General features: G+C 35.8%; 1 pseudogene; it reads left to right on the top strand.

Annotated features, from left to right (window-relative positions):
- LOC107667864 (potassium/sodium hyperpolarization-activated cyclic nucleotide-gated channel 2-like) overlaps positions 1-8,374 on the top strand; it is a 52,382-nt pseudogene extending 44,008 nt beyond the window's left edge.
- Positions 8,375-15,994: the final 7,620 nt, after the last annotated feature.

The raw sequence follows: 15,994 nt of genomic DNA, 5'->3' as shown, positions 1-15,994 counted from the left end.
TAGAACATACTATAAAAAGTACTTTAATTTTCTGTTTGCAAATTATTATTATTAAATCATTACAACAAATTTTAGGCTGTAATATTTATTCACGTATTAATATTATTATTATTATTATTATTATTACATTTTCAGGTAAATTTATTTTTATTTGCAAATTACCATTATTATTATTATTATTATTATTAACATATTTTAAAATAACATTAAGTATTATTTTAGTAATTATATTAATATTATTTAAAATATGTAATGTTATTTAAAAATATCATTTATCCATCCATCAACTTTTCTTGACCGTTTTCATGTGATTCACCCTTTTGTTTATGTAAATGCTGTGTATGTGAAATATGAGTTTATGTATTTCTCTCACCCTCTGGACTTCTTTCCATCTGCTTCAGGAAATCGTGAACTTCAACTGCCGTAAGCTGGTGGCCTCCATGCCCCTGTTCGCCAACGCCGAACCCAACTTTGTGACAGCCATGCTGACGAAGCTCCGCTTCGAGGTCTTCCAACCAGGCGATTACATCGTCCGTGAGGGAACCATCGGCAAGAAGATGTACTTCATCCAGCACGGCGTGGTGAACGTGATTACCAAAGGAACGGTTGGCATGAAACTTTCCGACGGCTCCTACTTCGGAGGTACGATGCCACTCAAATTAACCTCATAAATGAGATGGGAATTAAACCATCACTTTACTTAATTAAGCTGCTTAAATCCTTATTGAACCCCATAACATTTAAGCCAGATATGGTGTGACCCCTTCTATGTTAGTCCTTTTTACGTATTGTGATTATTTCGAAGGTAAATGAATTGAACTTTAAAGACACATTCGTGTTCGCAATCAACATTTTTTGCTTTTACTTTATGCATCTCATCCAGCCTGAACTTGATCTCATTATTTAGATCTCACTGTGATTTAAAAATCTAAATTTAAGCACTCATTATTCTCTAGCCAGTGTTTCTGACATCATTTAATGGACCATTTGTATTTTCCAAACGTTTAAAGGTGAAGTGCATAATTTCTGCTGCATCAAACTGAATATCATTTTTTCCCCCAAACATTTCCCCATGTGCTAACCTGAAAGATATACCTGTCCCTCATCTGTTGAAATGAACAGAGCAATGTTTTGAATGCACCTCAGTTTGCACTCTTCAGGAAGAGGTTTACTTACAGTCGTTTCTGAACATTAAAATTGCATGAGAGACAGTTTTTTAACATTAAAATGATATGCTTTTCAGTGTCATCAGCGAAGCTGCTCCATCTTAAGACTGAAGGCCTGTTCACACGAGAACGATAACTATAACTTTAACTACTGTATATTCACAACAACAGACAGTAGCACTGTTTATTCTAAACATGCATTTCAGTTATTTTCTGTGCACATAAATGCAGTCAAATGGATTTTGATTGGCTGATGATTTTTCTTTGTTTATCAGCTGGAAAAAAAATACATCTGAAAGTGATTCTAACCATATCTTCTGTGCCGTTATCATATAATTATGGTGTGAACTTGCTATTCTCTTATATAATGGTTATAGTTATTGTTATAGTTATCATTCTTAAGGTGAAATCACTTTTACCATTGTTCAGCCATTTTTAATGGACAGAATCATTTCAGCAGGAATGCATCGATTTTTAAATGAAACATCTGAGACAAATTTGATACTTTACACTGGAATTTTGCATGAGGATGAAACTTTTTCTATGCAGATTTTGCAGCAGATTCAAGTCTGCCAATACTAAAATTTTGCTAATGAGACAACTAGGGTTATTATAGTTAACCAAAACTAAAACCATAAAAAAAATAAAAATATATAAAAACAGAAATAAAATATAAAAAAATCCTAAAATACCTTTATATATATATATATACATATATATATATATACACACACAATTAAAAAAATTAAAATAAACTGTTATTTATTTTTTTAAAAACTAATAAAAATTACTAAAACTTTGACAAAAACTAATACAAATTGCTAAAACTTTGACAAAAATTTAAATGAAAACAGAAAATATAAAAATATAAACTACTTTAAAATATTGCTCAAATTATAATAGTATCTCAATGGTATTAAAATAACACATTGACCACACCTTTAATGTAAACAGGCCTTAACAGCGCATCCTAACCTCAACTGAAACAAGTTACGCTTGTTTATTTGTGACAAGACCACCCACAGTAAACATTTCAAAACCAATGAAAGCATTTTTGCTTTTAGTGTGGATAGATTAAGTATTGCTGAAACGTGTCGTGTTGCTCCTTGTTGGGACACTGTTTTTGCTTCTTAAGTTGCAAAAGTTTCTGAATCCTCTGGAAAGCAGAAGTACAGCAGCAGCGTTGAATTAAATTGTGATGGTTATGAGCTGACGGCAAGATCCAGAGAGAGTGTGATGCTGAGGAGAGGAACACGATCCCTCTGCAGCCTTAAATCCGCATGAGTCAGCCGATCTCAGCTGCTGAGGGCAGGAGGCTCTGGAAGAGGCAACTTATGTCTTGTGTAGCCTGAGATCAAGGAAGAAAAGAGAGAAGCCGCCTGATCGTGTGTGTAGAAGGATCAGTCTCAGTATTACCACAGGAAAACTGTACTGCTGTTTTTAATGAAGTTCTCAATCAAGGTTCAATTCATTATCAAATTTGTATCAAATGTTTCATGTAGAATTCGTTTGGCGAAATAAAAATAGACCACTTGTTATCTTACAGTAAGATTACAGAGATATCAAATGGATGTGAAATGTCACCTCAATCAAATAAAAGGGCAATTATATATATTTTTTAAAAATCTAATTTTTTGTATTTAGACATTATGTTCAGGACAATTAAGCACATTTTCCCTCTAAATTCCCATTATCAATTTAATTGATAATGCAATTAGCAATTTTGCAATTGCAATTTTTAAAACATTTTTAAATGTAATGGTTTATACTTGCATAAATTCAACAAAATTAAACAAATACTGTCAATTCATTAATTAAAATGTTTATTTTTCGTAATATCTTATGACAGATTCAATGTGATTAACCCTTATGCTTTATGTAAATTATAGATCTATAAAATATAAAATGCACCTAAAAATTAAATAGACATAATTATATTTTGAATAAAATAAAAACATGATTTTTGTATTTTGACATTATTTTCAGGACAAGTAAGCACATTTCCCTCCAAATTCTCATTATCATATTGCAAAATCATTTTTAAATTTTAAGTTTTATTTTTTATATTACCATAAACCCAGTACAGCAAAGACTATATACTGTAATATTAAATAAATTTATTAATAAAAAAAAAATAAAAAAAAAAAAAATAAAAAAAAATATATATATATATATACATACATTTATTTTTTAAATGAATGCATTTACTTAATAAATGTAAAAAGAGTAAAAGAAATTGTAAAAATGACTAAAAAAATCATTAACAATTTTTAATGATTTTTTTTGTCTTTTTCTCCAGAAAAACATCAGACAAGCATAAGAATTTACATACAAAAATTTTATTTTTTATAAAAAAAATATTTTTATTTTTATATTTCTGTTTTGTCTTTAATTTTAGTTAAACTTTGAGGTATTTTGTTTGTGCGGTTTTGCCATTTTTAAATAGGCTTTATTATTATTATTGGCTTTATTATTTATTTGATTTTTTTTTTGTTAAGCTTTTGTTTTTGTTTTTATTATTTTAGTAAAACTACAATTAAAATAAAACAAAATGAGAAATCTTGGAACTAGCTGAAAAATAATAACTTACAAGCGACCCCTAGAAGACGCAGTGTCTCGTTCCCTACTCAGGGAACCATGGTTACATAAGTAACCTGAGACGTTTTATTGTATTACAGTTACGGTTTATTTTAAGTAACAGAATTTTTTTTTTTATGTTTTAGTTTTTGGTGACTATAATGAACCTAATTTGCTCTCCATTTATTGTCTAAGAGACTTTTCTTTATGGCTTGCAGTAGCATTTGTGTATATGTGAGTGCATTTTAAAGGGGTATAATCAGAAGAAAGAACAAATTAGATGCAAATGAGGTGCTGTGCTCATGTGGTCGTCCACACAAGTGTTTGTGTTGCACCGGTGTGTGAGTACATGTGTGTGTTCACCTTTATGTCCGTGCCTGTGATTGTGGCTTTAATTTACTGCCTTTGGTTTGATGAATGACCCCGGCTCCGGATGAACGCCGCTGGATGACGAAGTTCTCTAAAATGCACCAAGGCTGCCAAGGTTGTGAATTGGATTTTCTGGGTTGATTTGAGGAGCAGACAGGGAAATGGACCGAACACACAGAGGACCCTGATGGATGGGTCAGGACTTAATGCACAGAATGACGCACAGCATGTACGATGAATGATGTTTATTATCTTCGGAGGCTCTTATGGGTTATTTCTCTCCCATCCTGAGGAGCTAGATGTTAGTTGTGTTTCAATATCATATAGGGTAAATTTAATCCTAGAGAACCTGTGAGTGTGTGATCCTCTAAATATAGACACAAAATAACCTTGAACACTCACCGTGAAACAAGGCCATATATAAATGTGTGTATGCATGTGTGACGTATATATACTACCAGTCAAGTTTAGAATAATGAAGATTTTTAATGTTTTTAAAAAGAAGTCTCTTCTGCTCACTAAGGCTGCATTTATTTGATAAAAAATGAGTAAAAACAGTAATATTGTGAAATATTATTACAATTTAAAATAACTGCTTTCTATTGTAATATTTAAAAAAATGTAATTTATTCCTGTGATGCAAAGCTGAGTTTTCAGCATCATTACTCCAGTCTTCAGTGTCACATGATCCTTCAGAAATCATTTGAATGCTGATTTTAAATAATTTGTAATAATTTTAAAATATATTCAAATAGTTATTTTAAATTGCAATGTTTCACAATGTTACAGTTTTTACAGTTGTTGTTGTTTTTTTTGGCAGCCTTGGTATGGAAGCTTTTTTCCGATGTTTTTCTCAGAATTGCAAGTTTATATCTTGCAATGTTGACTTTTTTTCTCAGAATTGCAAGTTTATGGGTTTATATCGCAATTCTGACTTTATAACTCACAATTGTGAGTTTATATCTTGCAATTATGAGAAAAAAAGTCTGATTTGCGAGACATTTTTTTCTTCTTCTCTGAAACACTTGTTTTCTTTTTGTTCATACAATGAAATTCAATGGGGTCCAATGACGTTTGGACCCCAAATGTTCTTCAAAATATCTTTTTGTGTTCCACGGAAGAAAGTTAAACAGGTTTGCAATGACAAGAAGGTAAGTGAATTATAACAGAATATCCATATAAAATAGGATACGGGAAAGTATTTTAGTGCTGAAATAATTACACCCTTCATTTTTAAGACATGAGATCTCAATAAAGCAAGAAATTCATCATTTTGTAATAATCATTCAAATCACATACTTTTGAATGAAGTCTGATAAAGTTTTTTTAATTACTTTACGCATGCAGATATTTAAATTCATTCCCTGTTCTATGGAGGACTCTTCAGGGTTTCAGTTTTCAAGCAATTTAAAAACACTTGGCATCTAGGAAAGGTCACAAAGTTCCTTTCCCCAAATGAACGGCAATATCAAGATGTTTTTGAATTATTCTGGTGTGTTTTTTCCTCTCTGTCAGAGATCTGTCTGCTGACGCGAGGCCGTCGGACGGCGAGTGTGCGAGCGGAGACCTACTGTCGCCTGTATTCGCTGTCCGTGGACAATTTTAATGAGGTTTTGGAGGAGTATCCCATGATGAGGAGGGCCTTTGAGACCGTGGCCATTGACCGACTGGACCGCTTGGGTAAGCAAAACCTGAAACACCTTCTCGAAGAACAAAAATGTGAACATTTGAATGCCTTAAAGGATTATTCAGGGTTAAATACAACTTAAGCTTTATGGACGGCATCTGTGTTGATTACCACAGGACATAATATTGACTTGTCGATAATGTTGAGCTCGTAAAAAAACAACAGAAAACCTGTTAACAGTAATGCACTTGTCTCATTGACTTCTAATGTAATTGTTCTGGTGGATTTAAAAGCAAAAATGTGGATTTGATTTGACGTGTTACTTAGCCATGTACAGTATAAACAATTAGCACAGTCCTTTAACAGGGTAACTGATAGATATTCAAGAAGTAAATAGCCAGTAAAAGATTCAGTCTTTTTTTGCTCAAATCTATTATAGTTTTAATAAAGATCCTGTGGATTCTTCATAAGAACAGGAAAATTGCTCACAGCAGGCGATTTGAAATCCGACTGTGTTTTAAATGCACTGCAGTAAATGGGTTGTTGAAAGCAGCGAGCTTATTACGAAGGCGTTTTTTTAATGGCTGTGATGAATGAATGCTTTAACAAGGATACATTTATGAACAACTTCTCATAAAGTGTTTTAGCATGCCAAATACACATGCTGAGATGTTATGCCTCGAAATTGATGTTTAAAGAACTGCTGTTAAAAATATGATAGTATATAGAAAAAAATAGATTAACACATTAAATGATGTCATTAACAGACCAGTCGGTTGTTGGATGACTAGTCAACCATCCTAGTCCATACCTATTGTTACTTCAGCTGTAAAATCGCATAAATCATCAATTTAAATTTGGACTACTGAATATTCCTTTTGTTCATAGAGCAAGTTGTATCAAGTCTGTATTTTTCCTCTAGACTTTTATTGGAAAAAAAATGCAGATTTTGTCAAGTAGTAGTAGTTCACTAAAAGGTGCTATAGGGAGTTTTCTGTTACTTTTTACGTGTCTATAAGGTGTATCCATTCGAAATGATTTTGTTTTTACATTGTGATTCAGTATGTTTTCTAAACATTTTTTACTTGAACAAAATATTGATAATACTTGAAGAAAATAATAATAATAATTAGTATTATTGTTGTTTGTGATAATCATTTTATTATTATTTTTATCAAGGCAAATTCCACATACTACATAATTATGTGAAATTTACATAATAGGGCATGAAACTATGATTTTGTTCATTTTTAGCATCAACATGAAATAAACAAATTATTTAATCAATTATTTCATTATAAATGAAAACACAATTATAAAATAATAAACTGAAACATTAATGTATTTATTTGATAATATTTCTTACAATAAATTTGTTAGCATGTTTGTAGGATTAAGCTTGACAAAGTGGAAAAAAAGGGATTATTTACTTGTCTTGCCTTTTTTTTAATTTTTTTTTTTAGTTTTTTTTAATTCTTAAAATTTGGGATAATTCTGTACTTTTTATGTTAATGGAATGCAAAAGTGTACCGTACCCTTGAAAAATGCCAATTAATTTCATCTCTCATTGCAGGAAAAAAGAATTCCATCCTAATGAACAAAGTGCAGCACGACTTAAACTCCGGCATCTTAAACAACCACGAGAACGAGATGATCCAAGAGATCGTGAAGTACGACCGCGAGATGGTGAAGCTGATTGACCTGCAGCGCCCGCGCTCCAGGTCCATGACACCCTCCATCCCTGGCGGGTTCTTTGCTCCGCCTGGCCAGCCACAGGGAGGCAGCTCTGCCATCGCTACTCTACAGCAGGCGGTGGCGATGAGCTTCTGTCCCCAGTTCGGTCCGATGGTGGGTCCCAGCACCATGCAGTCACCCCGGATGGTCCGACGGTTCCAGGTAGTGCAAAACCTTGCTAGCCCGGTGACGGTTTCTCCACAGCAGTCTCAGTCGGCGCTTGCCGCGCTCGCTGGTTTTACTATAGCCAGTCCACCGGTTCAAAGCCCGCTAGCGGCAGCGGGCGGACGAACTTTCCAGTACGGGTGTGGACCGATGGGCACGCGCTCCGGATCGCAGCTGTCCCTCATCCAACAGCACCTCCCCAGTCCCACACGGCCCAAAGGAACCCAACCATTGCAACAAACAGGGAGCCTGACACAGGATGCCAGAGCCCTGTCGGCTTCCCAACCCTCCCTGCCACAAGATGGCGCTCCACCCGTCGCACCCAGTCCACCACCGTCGACACGCGTCTCCTCGATGTCGATCGGCCCACCTCAAGCACCCCATCCTGCCATCCCGGGGCCTTCCGGGGTCCGGAGCGCAGTCACTCAGAGAATGGCGCTCCCCCACCAAGCGTCCGTGGTTGGGAATTACCCGTCCACGCCGCCCCCTACAGGCAATCCGCCCGCCATAGTGGGACCAGACTCGGTTATACGCAAGAAAGATTCCATAGTCAGCCTTCCCGAGACGGACTTCACAGCCAGATCCCGGCTATCGTCCAACCTCTGACGAGAACTCTGAGACTCTTTGCGATACTTTTTGTGAGTCACAGTTCGTTCTTTTTGCTCGAGTCCCACGCTTGAAGGGTGGCTTTTCATAGGAACCAAAGGGAGGGCGTTCAGACAGACTTAAGGTGTGGTCACATTTACCGTGCGTTAGCATGAAGCTGCAGTTTCACAATACATGAATTACACTTACGAGTAACAGTAAAATGCTGCAAATAATTTTTTCTTGCGCTTGAAACGCGATTTACACCTTTACAAAGCTTCTCTTGCGCATGCAAATTTAATTTACGCTTACAGTCTTATGTACACTTCCACAACTCTTACCCTGCGTATGCAAATCTTTTTGACGTCATTCTACCTTCATAGATGCCTCTTAATATATTTGTCTTTATTGTCCCAAGTGAAATGGAGAAATCCTGTTGTGTGTTGCGTGGTTTTTTCCGTAGAGTTCATACAATGCAATCGGGCGACTAGAAAATCAGGGACTTGCAAGAGATGACAATGATGAGATTTGACGCTTTGCAAAAGTGTTTTGGAACATCTCCATTCTTTCTGTATAAGCTCTACTTGTAGCAATCTAATTACCTGTGTTTCATTTTGTTGTAAAATATCGATAAAAAAGTATTATGGACCGCTGGTCGATCTTATATCTTAATGTAAATAAGGAGGTAAAAAAGGGGAAAAAAAAAGTTCTAATAGAAAACACACAAATTGTATTTACTCGAAAACCAAAGTTGAGCTTGAACACAAGTTTTGGTTGTGTCTGTGTCAACTGAGAAAAACAAGTCAAACGAAATCCTCTATTTAACTGCCTTGATTCTGAGTTTAGAAGCCATATACATGTGTGTGCGTGCGTGTGAATTTGTGCACATATGCTTATTACTAGTTTAATTTATAAAACTGTTTTAACGAACGGGAGTGTAATGCTTGCATTTTTACGCCGTTTTGTCAGGCGTGTCGATAAAGGCAATACTTCACTGCATCAGGGTTGCACTGAGAGTTGAGACTTGAATGCAATGGGTCGTTTAAATTAGCAGGCAAACCAAAATAATCATGCTGTTTTTTGTAATCCATGTTGATCTGCACATGCAATATAATTCTGCAATATTCTCGCCCTGCCTTTTATACGAAAGCTTCATATCGCAGCATAAGCAATTTAATCAGCGTTGTTCAGAGAATGTTCAAAACTTCGTCTTTTAAGGCACCGGATAAGGTTGCACAGCTTTCGTAATATGTTATGAAATTTGTCCTCGTTTTCTAAAGTTACCTGTAATTTTTGTCACTTTATGTTTGGTGGTCTATGGCAGTTATGCGTTTCAGTGATGGAAACAAGTTTTGTAATGTGTTATGGCTCTCTGTGTTGATTTTTTTAATTACTACAGTCACAATAATTTGTAGTAAAAGTAACAATAATAGTCACAATTTTGAAAAGGTCAGAAAGGTTGGCTGTTCCCGTGTAGACCTTAAAAATGGTCATATTTATGTATAAATTAATAATATAAAATAATAAAAATGTTTACAGTTAAACAGTGGCATTTTTATAACATTGCCTGTTGTGTTATAAATAGATCCTGATTTGCACAAATTACTGAGTATCTAAAACATGCTGCATATTAATGGCCTGTAAATGTAATACAAAGTTTGTGCGTGGGCTCAGTTTGCAGGCCTGTGAGCGTTGACTTAATCGTTGATTTGTTGATTGCTTGCGAACAGATGTAAACTATTGGGTTGATTTACGAACTTGTCTCTTTACAAGAATGTAGTTGTTTCATTGTCAACTGCTGCAGATTTTTCTCACTTGAACTTTAAAATTGTAAATATGATGCTGTACATTATTTTATGTGCAAATACGGGCACTAAAATAAGAAAAATGATTTTAGAAAAACAAAAATGAGATTGGTGCATAATGGATTTTGAATGTATGCCAAGTGGCATTATTGATGTGACCTGAATATAAACAACTGCCATGTAAATAGATCAGTAATAATTCATGCAAAATGGAAAGTGTGTGTATTTGCCGATTATTTATAGCGAGCACATCTTAAGTACTTTAATCAGATACGTCTAGAATGCTTTTATTTTTATGAGGGTGTGTTCACACTTGTCATGTTTGGTTCGATTAAAACGAACCCTGGTGCGATTGCTCTGTTAGTGCGGTTCGTTTGAGTAAGTGTGAACGCTGCCATCCGAACCCTGGTGCGCACCAAACAAGCGGACCGAGACCTCTGAAAAGATGGGTCTCGGTATGCTTCCAATCGAACTCTGGTGCGGTTCGAATGAAATATGAACGCAACACGGACCAAATACTTCTAAACTAACCAAAAACAGGAAGTAATGACAAGATGCGACGCTATGCGACATGATTTGACGACGCAGTGTAACCAAAACAAAATGAGTAGAGGGCAAACGTGGAGCAACGATGACGTAAAGTGCCTTTTATGAGTTCCTTGTGAGTTTGCAGGTGGTGAAAATAAAATTATATATACACGCAAGAATGAGTGCGCTTAGTCCAGCAGACGGCATAAGGTGTGTTCGACTTAAAGTGGCGCTGAGCAGACCGATCGGTTAATGGATGCTTTGATATCATACACCCGCAGCGCCGCTTTAAGTCTAACGCACCTTTTGTTTGGGGTGTTCGGTGAGTTCCGTCACGATATATACGTCATTCATGCCGACCAATCAGGTTGTGAACGTATCACTATGCCTTTAGGTTCGGTGTCTTTAGGTTCGCTGTCAAAAATGCCAATGTGAACGCTAAGTGGACCAGGACCAAATGTATCATTTTCCTTTTTGGTCCGGACCAAATGAACCAAACGAACCGAACTACAAGTGTGAACGCACCCTGAGTCTTGTTTCTCTAATGCTGATCCATCTGTGGATTATAGTAGCACAAAGCACACTGTGTCCCATTAGCGCCCTCTATAGGACAGGTATCATCACAGTCCCCAAATTGCACTGGATGATTTTGAGATTATGGGATTTGTGCGATTGAAACTGGCAGCTTAATCAATTAAAACAAAAACAAACAAATAGAAGTTTATGACTGACAACATTCCCTGAAATAATAGTGTATTGATTAGTATTGATTTTACAATATACAGAGAGCCTGCATTTACACTGCTGATATGCACAGATCAGATCATGTTGCATGCAAAAGCACAAACAGATCAACAGCAATCATATTTTTTTACATCTGATCTGGGTTACTTTAAAATGTGGTTCTAAATCGGAAATGTATCTGATGTGTCTGGTCATCTGGTCAACATCTAAGCACTTGTGTCCATTGATCTAAAATCAACACTTGGGGACCTATCATACACCCGGCGCAGCAGCACACAAACATTTTTAAATATTAAAAATTAAATTCCGCCATTTGTAAATAGTGAACCCGCCATGGCGTGAGCGCAACTGGCTTTTAAGGGGATGGGAGATGAGACTCTGATTGGTTTATGGCACGTTACGCCCAAAACACACCCATTACTCATTAAGAGAATAGGGACAATTTTTTTCCCATCCTTAAACTAGCAAAAGTGGATTCGGACACGCCATAAGCGCAATTGCGCCGTGCGCTTTAGACCATCCACTTAGATCGTTAAAATAGGCCCCTTGGTGCTTTGCTAAGGTTAGTGAATGTATTGGAATTTCACCATACCCTGTTGTGTCTTTCAAGAAAAAATTTAAATTTGCTGAAAATTTACTCCCTTTCAGGCCATCCAAGATGTATTGTTTCTTCATCAGAAAAGATTTAGAGAAATTTAGCATTGCATTACATGCTCACCAATGGATCCTCTGCAGTGAATGGGTGCCGTCAGAATGAGAGTCCAAACAGCTGATAAAAACACAATAATCCACAAGTAATCCACACCACTCCAGTCCATCAATTAATGACTTGTAAAGTGAAAAGCTGTGTGTTTGTTAAAAAGAAATCCATAATTAAGACATTTTTAACTTCAAACCGTTGCTTCCATAATATTGCTTTCTCCAGTGAAAAAATCATCTTGTCTGAATCAGGCGAAAAACATGCACAGATCAAACACTGTTTACAAGTCCATTATGGACTCATATTTTGGCCAGAAGCAATTATTTAAAAGTTAAAACACCTTAATGATGGATTTGTTCCTTACAAAAATGTAGCTTTTGGCTTCACGTGATGTTAACTGATGGACTGGAGTGGTGTGGATTACTTGTGGCTTATTGTAATGTTTTTATCAGCTGTTTGGACTCTCATTCTGACGGCACCCATTCACTGCAGAGGATCCATTGCTGAGCAAGTGATGGAATGTTACATTTCTCCACATCTGTTCTGATGAAAAAACAAACTCACCTACATCTTGGATCACCTGAGAGTGAGCTAATTTTCATTTTTGTGAGCTATTCCTTTAAGTGAACGTAAATATATCAGATCTGTGCATTAGACTTTGTGTAAATGCAGCACAACACCGCGTCTGCACCGGACAATGATGTGTTGCTGCCTAGACCGGGAGCTAAAAAATCTGCTAGTTTCCTAAAAAAACAACAACAAAAACATAACTGGTATAAAATTAACTTGTAATGGACTAGTGAATGAAATAACTTTTACAAAAGCTCTGTAGTATCAAAACATATAATGCAATGCAATACAATGATGATTGAGTGAAGAGCAAATAAACGTTCCTCAAAAGCCTGATGGATCATAATGGATGGATCATAATTGATACTCAAATTTGAACAGGATTTAAATGATGTATAGATGATGTTCACTGCAAACTGACATGTGTACCATGACTTGAAGGTGGATAATTAGTAGAATTATATCGAACAGATGACAGAAGGGATGTAGTAAATAGTGTGCAACAGGTTTTCCAGCAAAGTTTCGATCATGTTGATCATTTAGAGGCCTTAGAAATTTGCATATCAAATTCTATACAGTAGGCTTAAATACATACATTTACTTGACTTTTATGCTTTTGGCTGATGTTTTTATCCAAAGTTATTTGCATTGCATTTAAGATATAGATTTGATCAAATCATGCATTCCCTTGGAATCAAACCCATGACCTTGGTGTTGCAGTGCCATGCTGTTTGAGCATTTGAGTATTTTTTTTTATATCAGACTGAGTGGAAAAACAAATTGTCTGAAGAAGCCATGCAGCACGGCAAAAATAGAAACGGTGTTCGTCAACTGATGGCATTGTAAACAGCTCTGTTGATTATAATGGCAGCTTTTAAAATTTGGCAGTGCGACGCTCGCATTCAGTGTAGATGCGGTTTAAAGGCATAAATTTCAATCAAACCTAAAAAAGCTCCAATAAAGACAGCAAACTGAACCTCCACACACATCTCCTGTAAAATAAGAGTCTGATGATATTAATCTGAGAAAGGAAGCTAGGAAATGACAGTCCGTCGACCGAATGGCTCGATGAAACGTTATCACAGGATTGCAATGTAATCTCTCTTCTTTGGTTTCTCATTAAAGGCACATTCTGTTTCCTGGGAATAAACCTTTCAGTTCTGCTAGGGATTTATGTTCTTTTGCCCAAGGACACAAACTGCGCTTTAATTCATCTTAAGCGTTGGTCGATAAGGATAGGTATGGCAGTGAACGTATGCCAATAACTGGACCGTTTTATTTACATATGTACACACATTTGCATATGTAATGGTTTTAACTCTAATTAAGCTGCTGTCTGATTGTTCGAATGGAGATCGCAGCCAAATGTGAGTATTTTAACGTCACTCCACGGCAGACTCCTATATTAGTACCCGTTCACACTCTCACGCAGGCCTCATCTGCCGTTGTGTCATCTGTGTGGAAAACGTGACAGTTTTATTCTGCTTTTCCAGTGCGGAAAGGCTGGCAGATGTGAGCGAGGCAATCTTCCCTGCTAGAGCTTGAAGGACAGGCGGACAGATTGACTGAACATTCCTCCATATTTCCCAGCATCAAACGTAAATCAGGGTACTTTATGTTTCTGTTATGAAAAGTGTTTTTCCCCCCTTGTCTGTCTGTGTCTTTTCTGTTTTGACAATGTTCCCCAATGCACAGTGTACTGTAAATACCTAGTGCCTAGTATGTCTAGTTTCCAAATAGTCTATTTTTAGTCGTATGTGGCTCTACGAAAGACAAAATGAAAAATTTGTCTTTTCTTTTTTTAAAGGGAACATTTACCTGAAAATTATTTGCTTTAAGCATCTTCATGCAGCCCTTTTCTATACAAAGTTCATTGTGACCATGTTTATCAAACTCCAGAAAGGACAGACAAACAAACAAACAAATAAATAAATATAACCTTACAATGCAAATATATATATATATATATGGGTTAAAAAAAAGTAAACTTAAAGGGTTAGTTCACCCAAAAATGAAAATTAGTGGAGCTTGAAGGACAGGCGGACAGATTGACTGAACATTCCTCCATATTTCCCAGCATCAAACGTAAATCAGGGTACTTTATGTTTCTGTTATGAAAAGTGTTTTTCCCCCCTTGTCTGTCTGTGTCTTTTCTGTTTTGACAATGTTCCCCAATGCACAGTGTACTGTAAATACCTAGTGCCTAGTATGTCTAGTTTCCAAATAGTCTATTTTTAGTCGTATGTGGCTCTACGAAAGACAAAATGAAAAATTTGTCTTTTCTTTTTTTAAAGGGAACATTTACCTGAAAATTATTTGCTTTAAGCATCTTCATGCAGCCCTTTTCTATACAAAGTTCATTGTGACCATGTTTATCAAACTCCAGAAAGGACAGACAAACAAACAAACAAATAAATAAATATAACCTTACAATGCAAATATATATATATATATATGGGTTAAAAAAAAGTAAACTTAAAGGGTTAGTTCACCCAAAAATGAAAATTAGTGTTTTACTCAGCCCAGAGCCATCCTAGGTGTATATAACTTTCTTTTTTCAGACGAATCCAGTCGGAGTTATATTAAAAATTGTCTTTGATCTTTCAAGCTGTTTAATGCCACTCAGCGGGCGTTGCATGCATCAGTCCAAAAGAAGTTAAAAAGCGCCCATCCATTAAAAAAAAGCGTCTCATGCGGCTCCGGGGGGTGAACAAAGGCCTCCTGTAGTGAATCAATGCGTTTTTGTAAGAAAAATATCCATATTCAAAACGTAATAATCCCTCTAATCTAGCCTGTGCTCACTGTTGTAAACGGAAGCAGTTCTGGGCGGATGACGTATGAGGATATTTTTCTTACAAAAACGCATTGATTCACTACAGGAGGCCTTTGTTCACCCCCCGGAGCCGTGTGAGACGTTTTTTTTTTAATGGATGAGCGCTTTTTATTTAACTTCTTTTAGACTGATGCATGCAACACCCGCTGAGTGGCATTAAACAGCTTGAAAGATCAAAGACAATTTTTAATATAACTCCGACTGGATTCGTCTGAAAGAAGAAAGTCATATACACCTAGGATGGCTCTGGGGTGAGTAAAACACAGCCTAATTTTAATTTTTGGGTGAACTAACCCTTTAATTCATAGGGAAAGCAAGATTCATTTTTTTACCCCATTTTTTCTTGTTTTTAGGCATAAATGTTATACTTTTTTCTCAGAAAACAAGACTTAATAGCTTGTTTTTTTTTTTTTTTTTTTAAGTATGTTGATACTTGTAGATTATGTTCATTTAAGAATGTGCTTATATTATATTTGTATTAGAAAAAAAGACAAAATATTACCTAAGAAAATCCCTTTTTTTGTTATTTTAGTTATTTTATCATTGAAATACTATTATAGGTTTTATTAATATTTTGAATTAAAGTTTTTA

The sequence above is a fragment of the Sinocyclocheilus anshuiensis genome, unplaced genomic scaffold (genome assembly GCF_001515605.1).
Source record: "Sinocyclocheilus anshuiensis isolate Anshui unplaced genomic scaffold, SAMN03320099.WGS_v1.1 scaffold1325, whole genome shotgun sequence".
Taxonomy (NCBI): Eukaryota; Metazoa; Chordata; class Actinopteri; order Cypriniformes; family Cyprinidae; genus Sinocyclocheilus; species Sinocyclocheilus anshuiensis.
The sequence above is the reverse complement of the archived record's forward strand: the minus strand, read 5'-3'. Positions and strand labels throughout refer to the sequence as shown.